Source organism: Leguminivora glycinivorella, chromosome 9 (assembly GCF_023078275.1).
Source record: "Leguminivora glycinivorella isolate SPB_JAAS2020 chromosome 9, LegGlyc_1.1, whole genome shotgun sequence".
Lineage (NCBI taxonomy): Eukaryota > Metazoa > Arthropoda > Insecta > Lepidoptera > Tortricidae > Leguminivora > Leguminivora glycinivorella.
In genome coordinates this window covers 11,285,534-11,301,233 of record NC_062979.1, presented here as the reverse complement: position 1 = coordinate 11,301,233, position 15,700 = coordinate 11,285,534, and the positions used below count along the sequence as shown (strand labels likewise).

At 34.4% G+C, this 15,700-nt stretch overlaps 1 protein-coding gene across 1 annotated transcript in view; it reads left to right on the top strand.

Moving 5' to 3' along the window:
* The first annotated feature begins 6,732 nt into the window (after positions 1-6,732).
* Positions 6,733-15,700, top strand: part of LOC125229463 — a 60,762-nt gene continuing 51,794 nt past the window's right edge. The window contains exon 1 of the mRNA XM_048134307.1: positions 6,733-7,015. The gene's annotated coding sequence lies outside the window, so the exon portion shown is untranslated. The remainder of the gene's footprint in view (positions 7,016-15,700) is intronic.

Genomic DNA, 15,700 nt, shown 5'->3' with positions numbered 1-15,700 from the left:
TCACGCGGTAAATTAGGAACAGGTCTTAACGCTTGCGTCAAATTGACAACCATGCTTTCCGGTCTAGATAGAAGAGCAAGTGTCACGCTAACACCTTTCTATCCGTAAGTTTCAACAACATTTTTTAATAGATTTGTACTCTTTATTAACTATAAAACTCCCTTGAGACTCAAACATATTTAAAAATATTTTAAGCGGATTACTCACGTATTAAAGTCGATATAACGCTCGACATGTTTCGATCCATTTCCGAGGAACTTTTCAAAGAGTAGCGACGGAGAGTTTTAAATAAATTTGTAGTCCCTTGTAGAAATAAGGGAATAATTGTATATTACGATACAAGTGCGGAAAAAAGAAGAAAGAAAAGAACGTTCGCGGATTACCTTTTCGCAGGACGTTTTTCAGTACAGAATACAGATGGCCCTCTGAAGTTTCGACCTGACAAAAAATTAACCGCATTGCGTACTAGTGCAGGCAAAAACCACCATATATGTACTGTCTACTGAAAAAACGATCATATCAAAACCCGAACACGATTCTAAAAGTGAAATATTGATCGTTTGCGAGGGTTTCAAGGCACGATGATTAAACAAATATTGCCACCGATTGAAATAAGTACGAACTTTTTCATAACATAACAGTTGTTCTGGCTGTATTATTGATTTCGCTGCATTAGTGACATTCACCATCGCGTTTTACTGTCGCGATTGTGACGTTTATTCGGTCATTTATTTTATTACGAAGATTTCAAGATGTAGCGGCGGCAGCAATGACGTATTATGAAGTGGCCTAACGGAGCCGGCGTAGTCCCATGGACCAAGGCTCCAAAATAAATGCAGATTAAAAAAAACAATGACGTAGCAATAAGCAGATGCGGTTGACTTCTGAACGTCACTTTAAATGCGCGTAAGTAAGATAGAGTCACAGAACTAGATTTAGATAGAAGAAACAAGTTCATCTACCTATTTGTAAAGGGGCCGAGCGTATCAGATTTTGTACTGAAGTTGTTACTTGCCTGTAATTTTAACTATGTCTCAGGCCCATGAGTGTTCATAATTTTTGTGTTGTTGCAATTAAATAACGTAAAAGGCATTTTTAATGTTTTTTTTTTGACTTATTGGCTTCGTGCAAAGTGCATGGAGGGGGTAAGCAAAGCGATCGCAGTGCTTGCGGTGGTCAAAATCGACACTGATTGTGGTTGTCATCTATCAAAACTCATAAAATATAATACAATGTGTAATGTTTGATATGGGGCATCAATGTTGTTTCGTTGTTAATTGTACAAATAATGGCATAAATAGCCGTTGCACGTTCTATGCGTTTCTTAGAGCACACTGGAAATAGGATCAAAGAACTAAATGGATAGCTACGGTGAAGAGAAAACGTAAGTGACATGTCAAAACAAAACATTATAATAAATTATATTTAAGCTTTGTTTACCTAATATTGTTCAATAGTCTGTTAGTATTTGTCCTACCGTAAAAGATTATGCTTAAAGATTCAGGCCTAGCCTGGGAATAGCCCCGTGTTAGATATTTCTGCGGCCGCGGACATGACTAGGTACTTACGTTTAGATTTGTTTTATATGGCATTAACGGGACGGAGGTTTAGCGAATACCATATCACTAGCTCGAAGAACTTGTACCATTACTCCTATGTTCTTCAAGATTCCTTATATGCCCTGCCAGCACCAATTTATTGACTCTTTCTGTAGTCTGGGGTTGGAAGTTTATACCGTGAGTAATGCTTTGGAAACTGATTTTTGGTATTATATCCATGTCTTTATAATCTATCTACTTAAATTACACTTGAAATAGTAGCTCTTGTTATTCGATTTATTTAAAATTAACGAAAAATCGTTAAAATATAATGTTTGTTTACATTTCATTTTTTGACATTTTCCACTTTAGGTTCACATGGTAGTGGGCGTAATTGTCGTGCACGTAGCCAATACTAAATTACTAATTAACAGTAAAATAAAATATAATCGCCATTACTGCCACCCACACATGGATTACTTCCTCTATGATTTCCTGTTCGTGTAAAGTTAGGTAGGCTCGATTTGTGACAATTTAAATTAGCGGAACCTTCAAATTCAGCGCATTCATATTACTACGTTTGTAGGCTGTAGTTTTGACATTTTTTTTGTATCTGTCAGTCGCATTATGCTACATTTCATCCATCGCTAGATTTCGACCAATATCTAACAACTTCTTTGACCCAATCCTTATTGTCGAAATAATATAAATCATTATAATTATCTATTTATCTATATCAAAAATCTATTTCGCAATTACTATAAAAAAACATTACTTGCTATTTCGTGTGTGTGAAAACTAGAGTAAGGGGGGTGAAAAGTTCCACATTGGTTGATTTAGATGTTTGCTTTGTGGTGGTTTTGATATGCTGAACAAGTTGATATCCGGGTTTACCCTTGAATCGCCGACAGACACTTGTTCGAATATTATTTCAAATACAACGTTTCAAATAATATAATTTCATCGACAGTTCATATCGTAGAACAATCGACACAAGTAAACTCAAACCGTAGACTTTTACTTCGTAGATAAGTTATTCCGAGTATACTTTATATATCGTGGTATTCGTGGTATTTCAATTCGTGTTTCTTCATTTCATTTTGTTTTACAATAAATACAATTAATTACGCATAGTATTATTTCAATTATGATTTCTTCTAAAATTTTACAATTTATAAACTGTTTGTTTGGTCACAGTTCTAATCTAACCTAAACCTACACTGAGAGAAAATACAACCAGTTTTCATGTTCGTTCAACAAGTTTTTTGGTTAAAATAGCGCCTACGTGCTCTTGGTTCAAACAACAAGCTACTTGTCATTTGAATCGGCAATATATTTGAATCAACAAGTCGATTTTATAAAAACAACCTGACACATATTGTTTTAAACATACGTTTGGCTGATTCAAACGGATAAACCGCAATAAGTCGAACTTGTTAAATTCACAATGCAAATTTCTCTCAGTGTACTTTAAAAAAGGTTCTTTGTTGTGTAGGGTCGCAGTTCTAACCTAACCTAAATCTACTCTGCAAGCCGTTTGTTTCTGTGTGATCACAGTTCTAACCTAACCTAAACCTACTCTGTAAACTGTTGGTTTTTGTGTGTGGTCACAGTTCTAACCTAACCTAACCTAAGCCTACTATATGTATAGACCGTTCGTTGGTGTTTAGGGTCGCAGTTCTAGCCTAACCTAAACCTACTCTGCAATACGTTTGCTTCTGTGTAAATCACAGGTCGAACCTAACCTAAACCTACTCTGTAAACTATTTCTTTATGTGTGTGGTAACTCTTCTAACCTAACCTAAACCTAATTTAAAAGCTATTCGTTGTCGTGTAGGTCGCAGTTCTAACCTAACCTAAACCTACTCTGTAAGCTGGTCGTTTTTGTGTGTGGTCACAGTTCTAACCTAACCTAAACCTACTTTAAAACCCGTTCATCGTTTTGTAGTATCGCAGTTCTAACCTAACCTAAACCTACTGGTACTCTAATATAGGATTTAAGCCAATGGTCATAGTTTAATTGTGGACGTATGTGATCTGCCAGTCTAGTACGACAAAAGAGACGTCGAATAAATGAATTGCGATGTTTTGTAGTTCTGCTATTTGAAGTACTTTGAAATGAATCAGCGATGAAGAAATATTAGTTGAATAGTATTTATAATAATTAATAAAATTTCAAATAAATAGTAGTTGAAACAAAATTACTCGAAACAATTTTACTCGAACTAAACTTTCGATGATTTGTTGTCGATTAAATGATATTCGATGAAAAGTTTGTCGGCGAAACAACCGGTGTACCCAGTGGCGGATTTGCAGTCCTAGCCGCTCTAGGCCCCAGGCCATGTGCCGCCCCTTTCTCAACACCCATAATTATAAACTAGATGCGTACGTACTTACACGTTGCGTTGCGATTTGCGAAATGTCGTTACCAAATTGGCAGTGATCGGGGATTTGGATGCCACACTGCGGGATGTCAAGTAGAAACAGTGATATGGATACGTCGTCTGGCCCGTAATTTTTTTTGATGCCATAGTAGACAAATGATCAGTCAGATCGCCTGATAGTAAGCAACCACCGTCGCCCATGAACAATGAGGTTACAAGTAAACTGTGAATTAAACTGTTCGAAAAATAAACGCTAACCCGTGTAGGTATTATATTTATAAAATAAACAATATTAAGAGGGCTTTCACGTGAAAAATAGTGAAATCGCAACCGAGCGCTTAATCATACCGTGTGTGGTATCAAATTATAGGGCTTTGCGAGTAGTTTACAAATATATAACATATATTATCATAGGACTTTTTCTAATTAATCTGACAAAATATGAAAAAATGTCCAGAAGTGGTAATAATTGTGACGGTGAAGGCTCGTTTTCAAAAAAATAGCCAAAAATAGATAATAGAAATTTATAATCACTAAGGCGTAACAGCAATTTAAGTAAACGTTGCAGATTATTTTAGTACGAAAATAACTTCGATGTGATGTAGATGTTCAAAGAAATTGTCAGTTAATTTTAGGTAATTTGCCTCGTTTACTCTTTTTCAAAACCTTATAATAAAAATGTCGTCTGAGAAGATTCTAGTCTAGATACGTATTATAAATTTACCAGTTTCAGTATTACGAATTGTCCAAATTTTACAAATAAGATCGACTAATCCAGCGCTATACGCGGGTTTTCCTAAACGTGCATCAGAGAAAAAATCATAATTAATTTAGTGAGCTAACTTTCAAAAATCCAGTCTGATAAGAATCAAGATAATAAGATGCTCCAATTGAAACTTGAACTAAATATATCTATTAGATAACGGAAAGTGTAACATTTCACCGACTAAAACTATCAACTTTACATTATTTTGACGTTTTTCTTGAAAGCACCCTTAAATAAGCAAGTGTTGGTTATGATATTGATAATTAAGTAATTTTTATATAAATTACATATTTTATTGTAAGTGAGGCCTTAGATACTAAACTAATTTAATATAAAAAATGAATTCAGAAGTAATAACTCAGCTTTATTCAGCAGTAAGTAATTGATGATTGGATGTCGCATTTAAAACATTAACCCGTAATAGCAATATACTGACAATTAACTTATAATATAAAGGTGATACTGATATTATAATAAAAACCTGTCCTTTATCTAACCACATCAAGCCTGGAATCCCGCGGCAGATTCATACTAGCATAATGATTGCTGTCATTCACCCCTTATGCCATTCAAATCCCCAATCACTGCAAATAAGTAATTAAAACACTTAATCCGCTCACTGCAATTGCTTTACGCACACTGCTGACAAAACAATCGCAAATCGCAGACACACGCGTAATAGATAACAATAGGTAGGTACCATCCTATATATTTAACTAAAACTACTTAACTTTTATATGTCGGAGCCGGTAGCTCGACATCAAGGGGCAGGCACCAGCTCCATGGCGGGCGGAAACGGTGGGAATATCACGCACACAAGTCCCACAAATGTTTATGCAACTGGTAACGAATATTACTAATATCAAAACAAGCACAATCACTTAAGTTTCAAAAAACAAAAAAATCACACCAACTCAAAGCTTTAGCATCACTAAGTTATCAGAACCGGAAACGAATCCGTGGGTCAAGTGGTACACTACTAGGTACTTAAAGCGCACACGTAATCTCACGGCACGGTTATGGGATAGCGCGCGGTCGCGTGTCTCTATTCATCCATGTCCCAAATCTTAATGCCCTCTCGGCACCTTAAGGAATGCTTACAACAAATATTTTAATTAATTTCATTACGTACCACATCGGACCCACGGCTACGTTCGGCGGTGTTTACAATATCCGCCCCGTCTCAAAGTACAAAGACATCACTGTGACAATTCCGCTAATGCTGTTAACGTAAACATTGGGTTAGGAATGTGGGCCGCCTCCATGGGCCTCAGACACTATAAGGTTACAGGTGCCTTGCGCCGACATATTATATGTAATACGATACGATGTACGAATTAAATATTTATTCTTTGATACGCAAAAATGGATACGATACTTACGCGAGCCTATATAATATTAAGATACTTTGCATTCGAGTTCTTTGTTGTTAATCTTGTTATCCTCAGTGATTTTTTTGCCACGATTTGCCGCCCTTAAAATCTGGCCGCCCTAGGCCCGGGCCTACTGGGCCTTACGGCAAATCCGCCACTGGGTGTACCCACCTGATATCCGTTTATAATTATGTTTTCAGATTATATACGTGACATATGTGACTAATAAAAAAAATGCATTTGAGAGATAATTATGTTGTTTTGTTGGGATCCAAGATGAAAATAAAAAAAAGTTGATCGACCCAAACACCGACAGTGAAGATGTTATTGATACATTGATGATTTTGTAAAGTGTTTCAAAACATTTGTGATACTTACATAATACATATAAACCACTATCGTTAGTTACGCAATATATTTAATATAAAAAGAGTAGGTAGTTTGAAATTATAATGTACTTAATTTGCAGAAAACGTTTCAGCGCGTAGAGCCATAAATTATGGCTGAATTGCCTTTCGCGTAACATAATCCGTATCAAAGCTCCGTGCTTCCGGCGGTCACGTTATCCTGTGTGTAAACAATGCTCTGAAATCGTAACAAAATATATCTTTTATCGGATAGTTAGCTCACCGTAGCGTGCCTTACGATAAACATGGCCGCGGCCCGCGCGGACGCTCAGTACACCCGCAACCGGCGCCGCACGCACGCGTCGCCACATCTAACAAATAAACAGATCAAATATTAACTCATCAACAAAACCGTGAATAAGTGTCCCACGGATTTTCAACTGTCAGTCGAACCTAACTTTTTAAAAAGTTTAATTTTCGCGGGAGTGAGTTTCGGACGCGTTCACGTGGATGCCGGCGCGGATTCGAAATTTGAATTCGTCAAGGTCCATTCAAGTTATTGGCGCGTTTAGTGCCTGCACACTTTCGTTCAGTTAGTGCATTACAGGTGAGTGACATCTCAAAAGCTAGCAGTTGCTTTATTTTTAGAGTTTTAGACTAGCGCGCTCACGAGATGCTCAGACGAAACTATTTTTGGTCCACGCCCGTAACCTAACTGAATTCTCGTGTTACCTTCATACATTCCTCTAATGCCTACTAACAGCAATTTGATATGTAGTTTTTCGTTTTCACAAAACTATTCTGGCCGCTCGTTCTTCTTGGCTAAGTCCCCCTGGTGCTTTATAAAAACTGTCACATAATATACCTATTCTGTAAATGAAAGATAAGTGACCTTTATGTCATGGTGATTCATTCATAGAGTTTTCAAATCATGAACGCACATTTACCTTATGTATCGTGAATTATAACGATACGTCCCACATTTGCCGGTGGCATACATTGCTGAACAGTTTATGGGTTTAACCACTGTCGCACGACGTACATTTCTGTTAGCTTTAAGTACTTTTTATTTGTCATGAGATAACGAAAGATAAATCGATGTGGAGTCATTTAAGCTTCTGTGGAGACTTTTTTGGCAATGCGTGCTTGTGTTTTTTACCGAAACCAAATATTTTAATTACTTGTTTAATAATAACAGAAGATACTTTGTATTAAGCGACAAGATCTCACACTCTAATTGGCTACTGAGTTATACTCAGTAGGTATAATAATTAATTTAAAAAAAATTGGACAATGACTTCATTAACTCTTTAATTACTTTATTAAAACATTACACAGTGATCGGTAACAATGTGTTAATTTCATGGCTGTGTGATTGCGATAAAGTTAAGTTTAATCAAGGTCAGTTAATCTTCATACAAAAGTAATAAATATTAATCTTAATTTCACCTGAAGTTTATTTTACTGATTCCGTTAACTCAACAAACTTACCATGAATTTTATAAAATCAGAGTAATTTTCTTCCTTTGCGGAAAAAATATACATGTATAACTGAAACTTTAATTAACAATAACCAAATTCAAATTTTATTTATAATACATATTATTATCCTTTTTTATACATAGGTACAAGACTACCTATAGGTACCAGTTCACAATAGCAAAAGTTCACAAAAGCTGTAAGGCGGGATAAAATATTTCTGCACACATAACTTGACTTATCTAAGTATTCTTTCAATGCAATTGAAAAGTAAGAACACTCGTGTGATATGTTTCGATGTATAAATATAATTTCGCGATGTCTAGATATAAAACATCATTTTAATACTAAAGGTGACCCCAGACAGACAGTCAGTGCGGCACGTGATTATCTCTAGGAATACTATAAGCAAAACGAAATTCAAACTAAATAGATACCAGGGGCGTTCAATAAGTAATGATAATGAGTATTAAAACATAAGAATGTAAGTATCCCTATATTTTTATAATTAAAAGTAACTCTTGTGATTTATTTACATAATTAATTTTGTCAATTATTATTTTTTTGCCCCCTTTAAAAATTAAAATCTTAACGATAGTCTAAATACCATGTCAGTAAGCACTTCACTTCATTATATTTCAGAGTAGCGATTATATTACAATTTTATTTAAAGGTCGGGTATAAAATATTAATGATCCTTATATTACCTTCAATATTAGGTATGTCACTTGTAGCTTTAAATGCACTAACTTGAGCAGCACCCTCGGCAATTTGGGGGTTCGGCCCTGTCGACTGTCATTTTGAAGGCCAAAAACATTATTATTTGTTTGTTTAAAATGTTCTTATTGTAACTAATCATTTTTTAAATATTAAAATTATTGTATGTTCTTCTTTAATACTACCGTAATTTTGTTTCTAATCTATATTCTCAATTTTCGTGATAATCTGTAAAAATCGTGAACATGACCCAAAACAGCACCTAGATTCTTTTTGGATACCATACCGTTTGAAAATGTATCTATACGAACTTTTTTTATTGCTGTTACTAACAAAGGATAAACCCAGCTTTAATTTAAAGTATGATTATTTTTGATATTTATGTCAGAAATGAACTCACGACATGTCAAATATTCATGAAAACATGCTCTTATTTTACTGAAAATGTTCATCCCCCACCTTGTGTCAATTATTTACATAAGGTCAGGTGGGGTAAGGGGGACTATGGGGGAAGGGAAACACTGATTGGTAACTCTGAATTTATAGACTGTAGCTGGGTCATTTGGTGGTCGGTAAGGTACTACCTAGGATTTAGTTCCAAAACAAAAACAAAAATAGCGCTAGCTCTAAGGAGTGTGCGTCCTTGACAAAAACAAAAAATCTGTTGTCGTGCTACAAGACCACGAGTTGGACGAGTATTATTTGTGTAGTGATTTGGGTAGTAAAAAGTCATGTCCGAAGACTTTTGATATCTGTAAATATTCCTTTATATGTTTAATGTTCATGTCTCGTATTTGAATTTGAGAAAACTATGCTGTAAATATGAAAATTCAACGTGATTCATAACACAACCTACAAATGACATACCGGGGTAACGGGAACTACCATAGCCGGGGTAAGTGGAACATATGTTTCCTTTTCCCGATTTCAGGGGTCATGAACATTTTCAGAGACACATATTCTATAAGTACAGAAATTTTGTATTGATCCAAGCTTCAGTATTTTAAATACGAATAATTACTAATAATTAATAGTCGTTTTTTAATTTGCAATACTGAAATATGAATTTTCGAAAAAAATTTGTAAAAAAAATCTTAAAAAACAATTATAATTTTTAGTTAACCACCCCTGTCTCAAGCCCATATGTTCCCCTTACCCCGAATTTCAATTTATGTAAATATTTTCTGTTTTAAACTATATGTCAAAGAACCAAAGTCTCCATTTGATTGATGATGTTTTTTTTAATTTACATTGCCGGTATAATCCACACTAGCACCAATACTTTGAGATTTTAGAGAAGTGTTTCCCTTACCCCAAAACTCGGGAAAGGGAAACGGCGGGACCAACCTAAACATTTTATACATTTCCAGCTACATGCAATATTTTAAAAAATGTCATAGACGGTTTTATGAAGATTTAATTAGACCGATATTTTAAATCACTTATATTTTTTCAACATTTTTTTACTACAATAAAATTGATGTAATAAAAAATACTTGTACTTTTTTCCGTCCATCAGTTAGGGTTGTTAACGAAACATACGTATAGTGAGCAATGTCGAATATAACATTAACCGTTACATACCTACATAGATAACGGAAGCCACTATGTGGTTATCACTGCTCATAAAAGTTAGGTATGTTAAGCAGACAATATTTTAACTTTGTGTTTTACAAAATTTATGACAGTTTCACTGCATATATTTGCTTGTTTCTTGAAATTGGAGCTTTTTTTTGGCAAAAACAAAATAATCGTTTTGATCAGGCTTAGTTACGCCTGACTGATAAAAGCAAAAAATGCTCTTTGAAAACAAATACAAAAAGATAGTACAAAATTATGTACCTACATATCTTTAAAGACTAGGTACTTTGCTAAGTTGTGTTAAAATAATATTTTTTTCTGTTTTACTTAATAACCAATATTGAATCCTTTCATAATACAACTAGGTTAACCAGATAAGGTCTGTAACACTGTTCTGGACATTAGCTCGGATTTGGTCAAAGCTTAACCAAATAGACGACGAGAAGCATATCGAAGGTGATAACGCGTTTTTATCTCAAACTTGTTTGCCGGTCTGGATTCTTCGACGGCTATCTCAAACAGATTCATTAAGGCCCACTTGCACCAACCACTTAACTCAGGGTTAGTGGGCTGTCATCTGTCAAATTCCATATAAAATGGAGGGTTAACCCGAGGGTTAGTTAACCCTCCATTTTCGTTGGTGCAAGTGACCCTAAGTAAACTAGGGGTTAGGCGTTAACTATAATTGGGTTATTCGATTCTGTTTCAACTGGCTAGTGATAAAAGGCATTATTAAAAAAATTCTAGTCAATTAATTCCTAATAGTGAACTTTGGTAGGGACATACTTTGTATGAAGGGATACCAAATGTATCTTTAGGACTTTGTACTAATTAATAAGCAAAGTAGACTTTTTGGGTATTATAAAGAAGAGACTGGCGAAATATTAGACAAGATTTTTGATTCAAAATGCAAATTATAGAAAGTTACAGTATATTTTAGTTACCTATGCCATAACTTAAGTACTCACTTATAAAATATAAACTAAAAAAAAAACTATTCCTTTTTAAAGTTTTATCTGTAGAGTGTTAGTTCATGTTTAAAAATTTCTTTTTTCGAAAAATAATAGTTTTTTTTTTAACTTAAATTCAACTAAAAATATGTTTTTACTTAAACTAACAATATGTGTGTAAACTGAACTAAAACTATAGTTAATTTTGTAATTATCATACTAGACCTGGATAAAATAGCGATGAAATGTGCATCTGGAAAAATTCCAGGTCAAGTTTTTGCGAGCTAGTGCGACCTCAAGGCAGTTTACTTGTACTTTCCCCGCGAATGTCAAAAGGTCGTTGCACTCGAGAATTCAAGTTCGTAACGTAATCTTTGTCTGCGATTCATAATAACTTGTTAAATAATAAATAACAACTAATAGGCATATTTTTATTCTAATAACAGGTTATGGAATTAGACCTGGATTAGTTTTAAAAATGATCTGTCACAATTTTGGCTTAAGAAATAAAACGTTAAACTTTCGTGAGACATATTTATATAAATGTATGGATGTGCTATATCGCGATTAGCGATACGTTTCTAGTAGGTAATTATGCCTAATGATGTGTGCTACCATAAGACGACTATGTGCTATAATATAATGTCAAAGTAAATCGGGAATAAATCCAGGACCCTGTACATTCTTACTAAAATTTAGATTCAAATTATTCAGCATTTTTATTTTGATAGTAAATATTTTAAATCAACATCCTAATAATTACTAGAACTACGCCTTAAAATATGACGTAAGACATGTCAAAATATGTATGAGGAAAATAGCTCACTCTGGCCAGTCCTAATTGAAATAGGTATTTGAATTTACCACATAAATTATAGTCACAGGATAGTAAGTAAGTACCTAGGTAATGGTCTCAGTTATTAATACCTAGAAATATAATTCTCACGCCGGCGCTAACCACAATGTGGGCATAAAACCTTTGGATTGGGAAACCGCAGGGCACCGCAATACTGTTCAAGAATAACTCATAAATATGCGCAGTTGTATTAAAAACCACATCAATTTCATACAAGTTTAAGTATTCTTTATACATGCTTTGATACGAGTAAGTATTACTATATTATAGTTTTGCTTAGGGTTTATATTTGGCCGGACGTTGGGGACGTGCCGTCACGTCCGTGGTCGCAGGCAGACTGGCGGGGAGTTTTATCAACATCTTCTAGCTGTACTGATTTTTCGTACTACCCGCACTTGATCTTCATTATTCATGTTTACGCTAGGGATGCCTCTTTGTCTCCCAAGTGATACTAATTGAACTTGTTTTATAAAACCATGAGTGAATATCGTGTTAGTTTAATTGAATATACCTACTTGCTAAATTACCTTAGTGTTCTTGTATAAAAGTCAGTGTTCTTATGTTACACATATTATCTCACTCCCTATAAATAAATATTTAGGGAGAGTTTGTTATTTTTAAAGACGTTGGAGCTGTGATTAGGCAACACCAATGTGCTATTCTTAAGGAAGAAAACAATGTCGTCATTTTGTAACCGAATTTTATTAAGAATGGAATGTCAACAAAAAAATCTTATTACTTAATTATAAAAGTAACTGACTGAAAGTCTGAAATATGTATAGGTACATCATACACTAAAGAAAATGTGACCAAGCGTACCGGTATCCGAGATGAGAATCGAACCCTCGCCAGTCTCGTTGACTGTATATAATTGACATGTTAATTTTACTAGATTAACCAAATGTAAGCAAGACCAAAATGCACCTTGGTAAAAGTTGGCGTTGCTATTGGCAAATAAAACTGTCACTGTTAATGAGCAACACCTACTTACTAGAAGTGAATGTCGAAGTGGTTAATACCTACATACCTACCTACATCCGATAAAACATGTCTAGGTCAAAACTAACCTTGCTTTGCGAAATGTTAAATACTTATACGAATTTTTTTGTGTGCGTCTTCCCTCTTTTCGTATTTGACCAAGATACTTTTTTGCATGTATGAATAATTAATAATTGTACATGGTGCTTATTTTTCGTAGGTTAATACGTAAAGTACTTAATACTTTTATAATTTAAAACGTCGTTCGATTTACGTGCAAAGAGGCAATTCGCACGTGACAATTTAAAACTCATACTTCGGTCGCATTTTAATATCGCCTATAGTTTCATCCTATTTTTCGCAGTTGAGTTGTAAAATACTACTTACAGTCGAGTTCATAAACATGTGTACATTTCTTCACCTTAACTTTATGCAGTACACCCTAAAAACATATATTTTGTTCCCATTTTCTACCAAAAAAGTTAAGCAATGAATTCGGCTCGCAGGACCAACTCCACATAACATCGATATCGATTTTTAAATGGCAATTAGAATCGGATCAGTAGTTTTTGTGCGACGGAGCGTGTTACCGCTACAGTTGAAGACACATTTACATTTATAAGAATAAAATACCGGCTTATGATACCAATTTTGTTTAAATGTCGTAAGTGGTTTTGATAAGATCCATTATAACGGCTGATAAAAATCTTAAGAACGCGGAATTGATGTGTTACTAATATATTTAAGAATTGTAATGTGTCACATCACACTAAGTTAGATATTAGTTCTTTGGAATTTTGTTTAGCGGCATATACCTACTTGTAGAGTCGTGTAATATATGCGGCCCTAAACATTCTGTGACTGCCTTTCTGCACAGACTAAGTAATTGAATGAACTATCGCAATTCGAACTAAATAATACTAACAAAGCGACCTAGTTGTTTATAAAAAAACGTAGTTTCGAAACATCGTCCCTATAATTTCTTAAAACTTATAATAAATGATTCGATACTATACACTACAAGTGTTGGCGCCGCTTCATTGATGCTTGTGGTATTTTTGTCGGGAGCGTGAAGGGTTTTATTTATTAACGCAGTTCCTGGAAGGACTCCTAAAAAGGTGAGAAACTGTGGGACACGGTTTGGCGTAACGACACAGAATAATGTACTATACGTACAGAAGCGACACTTCATACAAAAAAGAAGTTTGACAGCAGTTCGGGGTCGTGTTGTGTTGTTCTTTTATCCCTTTCGACTATTTAAGTATTTAGGGTTGACAAAAGTTCCGCAATTATCTAAGTTAAATAGCGAACGTAAAAAGACGTCAAGTCGTACCAACCCTAACAATTGCTACGTAGAAATGCGAGCCAAACGTTACCGGAATCGCCCGATCGGGATAGCTACTCAGCACTACCTCTATCCCTAAAAAGATTAGAAACTTATTTTTAACAAGCAGAAACGTCTGCTAACGATTCTAAACATTTTTATATTAAAGGAAAAAATGGAAAAATTTCACCCCAAGACGTGTGTACATAAGGAAAGGCATGGAAAGATTTGCGATGTCCGGCGTGGCTTCCGTAGCTCAATTGGTTAAGAGCCTTGCACGGATTGCAAATGATGCGGGTTCAAGTCCCGCCGGAAGCGTAAATTTTTCCATTTTTTCCTTTAATATAAAAAGATTAGAAACTGTTACGATTTGACGTAGGTACTTAACGAAATTATTATAAACAGTGTTGTATGAATGGATTGAATGGACCCGTTTCGAAGGAATTTTTCGGGTATAATACCGTTTCAAAAATAATGGACGGCTAGTTATGAACGGAGACGCTTTATTAATATTATTTGAATATGTTAGACTGTTGCTAAGCTTGTTATCGGAACGAAAACAATGCCATCTTCATATTGAATTTTAAATGAATTTTGATTATAAAATCTTTTGTAACTGATATCAGACGGGATTTTAATAGTTATAAAGGATTTGGCGTTATATTTCTAACAAGGCACGCCAATTTCTAAAAAAGGAGTTTATTACTTGCATATTTAGGTATAATGCTTAAACAAAACAAATTTATCCAAATTGTCTTTTTTTACGGAACGAGAGTTATTTGAGCTGGAACATTTTTGACAAAATGTTTTGTGAATTTTAATTACAATGCATTATTCAATATTTCACATCACATGATTATAAGAAAATGACGGCTTAGCCGAGCCTTTTGTGTCTTCTACGCAAACTTCAAAAACAAATATCCATACTGGTTACTTGACTTTGCCAACTCCTTAAATCCTGTGAAGATCAAACAACGAATTAGTAAGTGATGATGGCAAGTGCTAATAACATGCCATATTTATTTTGTACGTATAGGGACATACTGCCGAAAACAAGTTTGGATATACTTATGTAAATTATTTAAATATATTATAGACATGCAAAAATATACAAGTGTTGTAGTTCTTTTTTAAATTTAAATAGGGGTTTTAGCACGTTTTAAAATTTAGTTAAAAATGTTACAATACCTATTTGTGACGTTTGATATCTAATTATCTATTTAGTTAGCATAGCTTTTAGAATTATTTTTTTGGTGGGAACGCCACATTTTATTCTCTTATGATAAAATTATTATTTTAATGTACTTAATGTGAAAAGAAATAACGCACTGTTATTTTGGATAGTCTCAATAAAAATAATCCACATTTTGGCTCTACAAACTGCTTGAAACTCTATTGTTTCCGCAC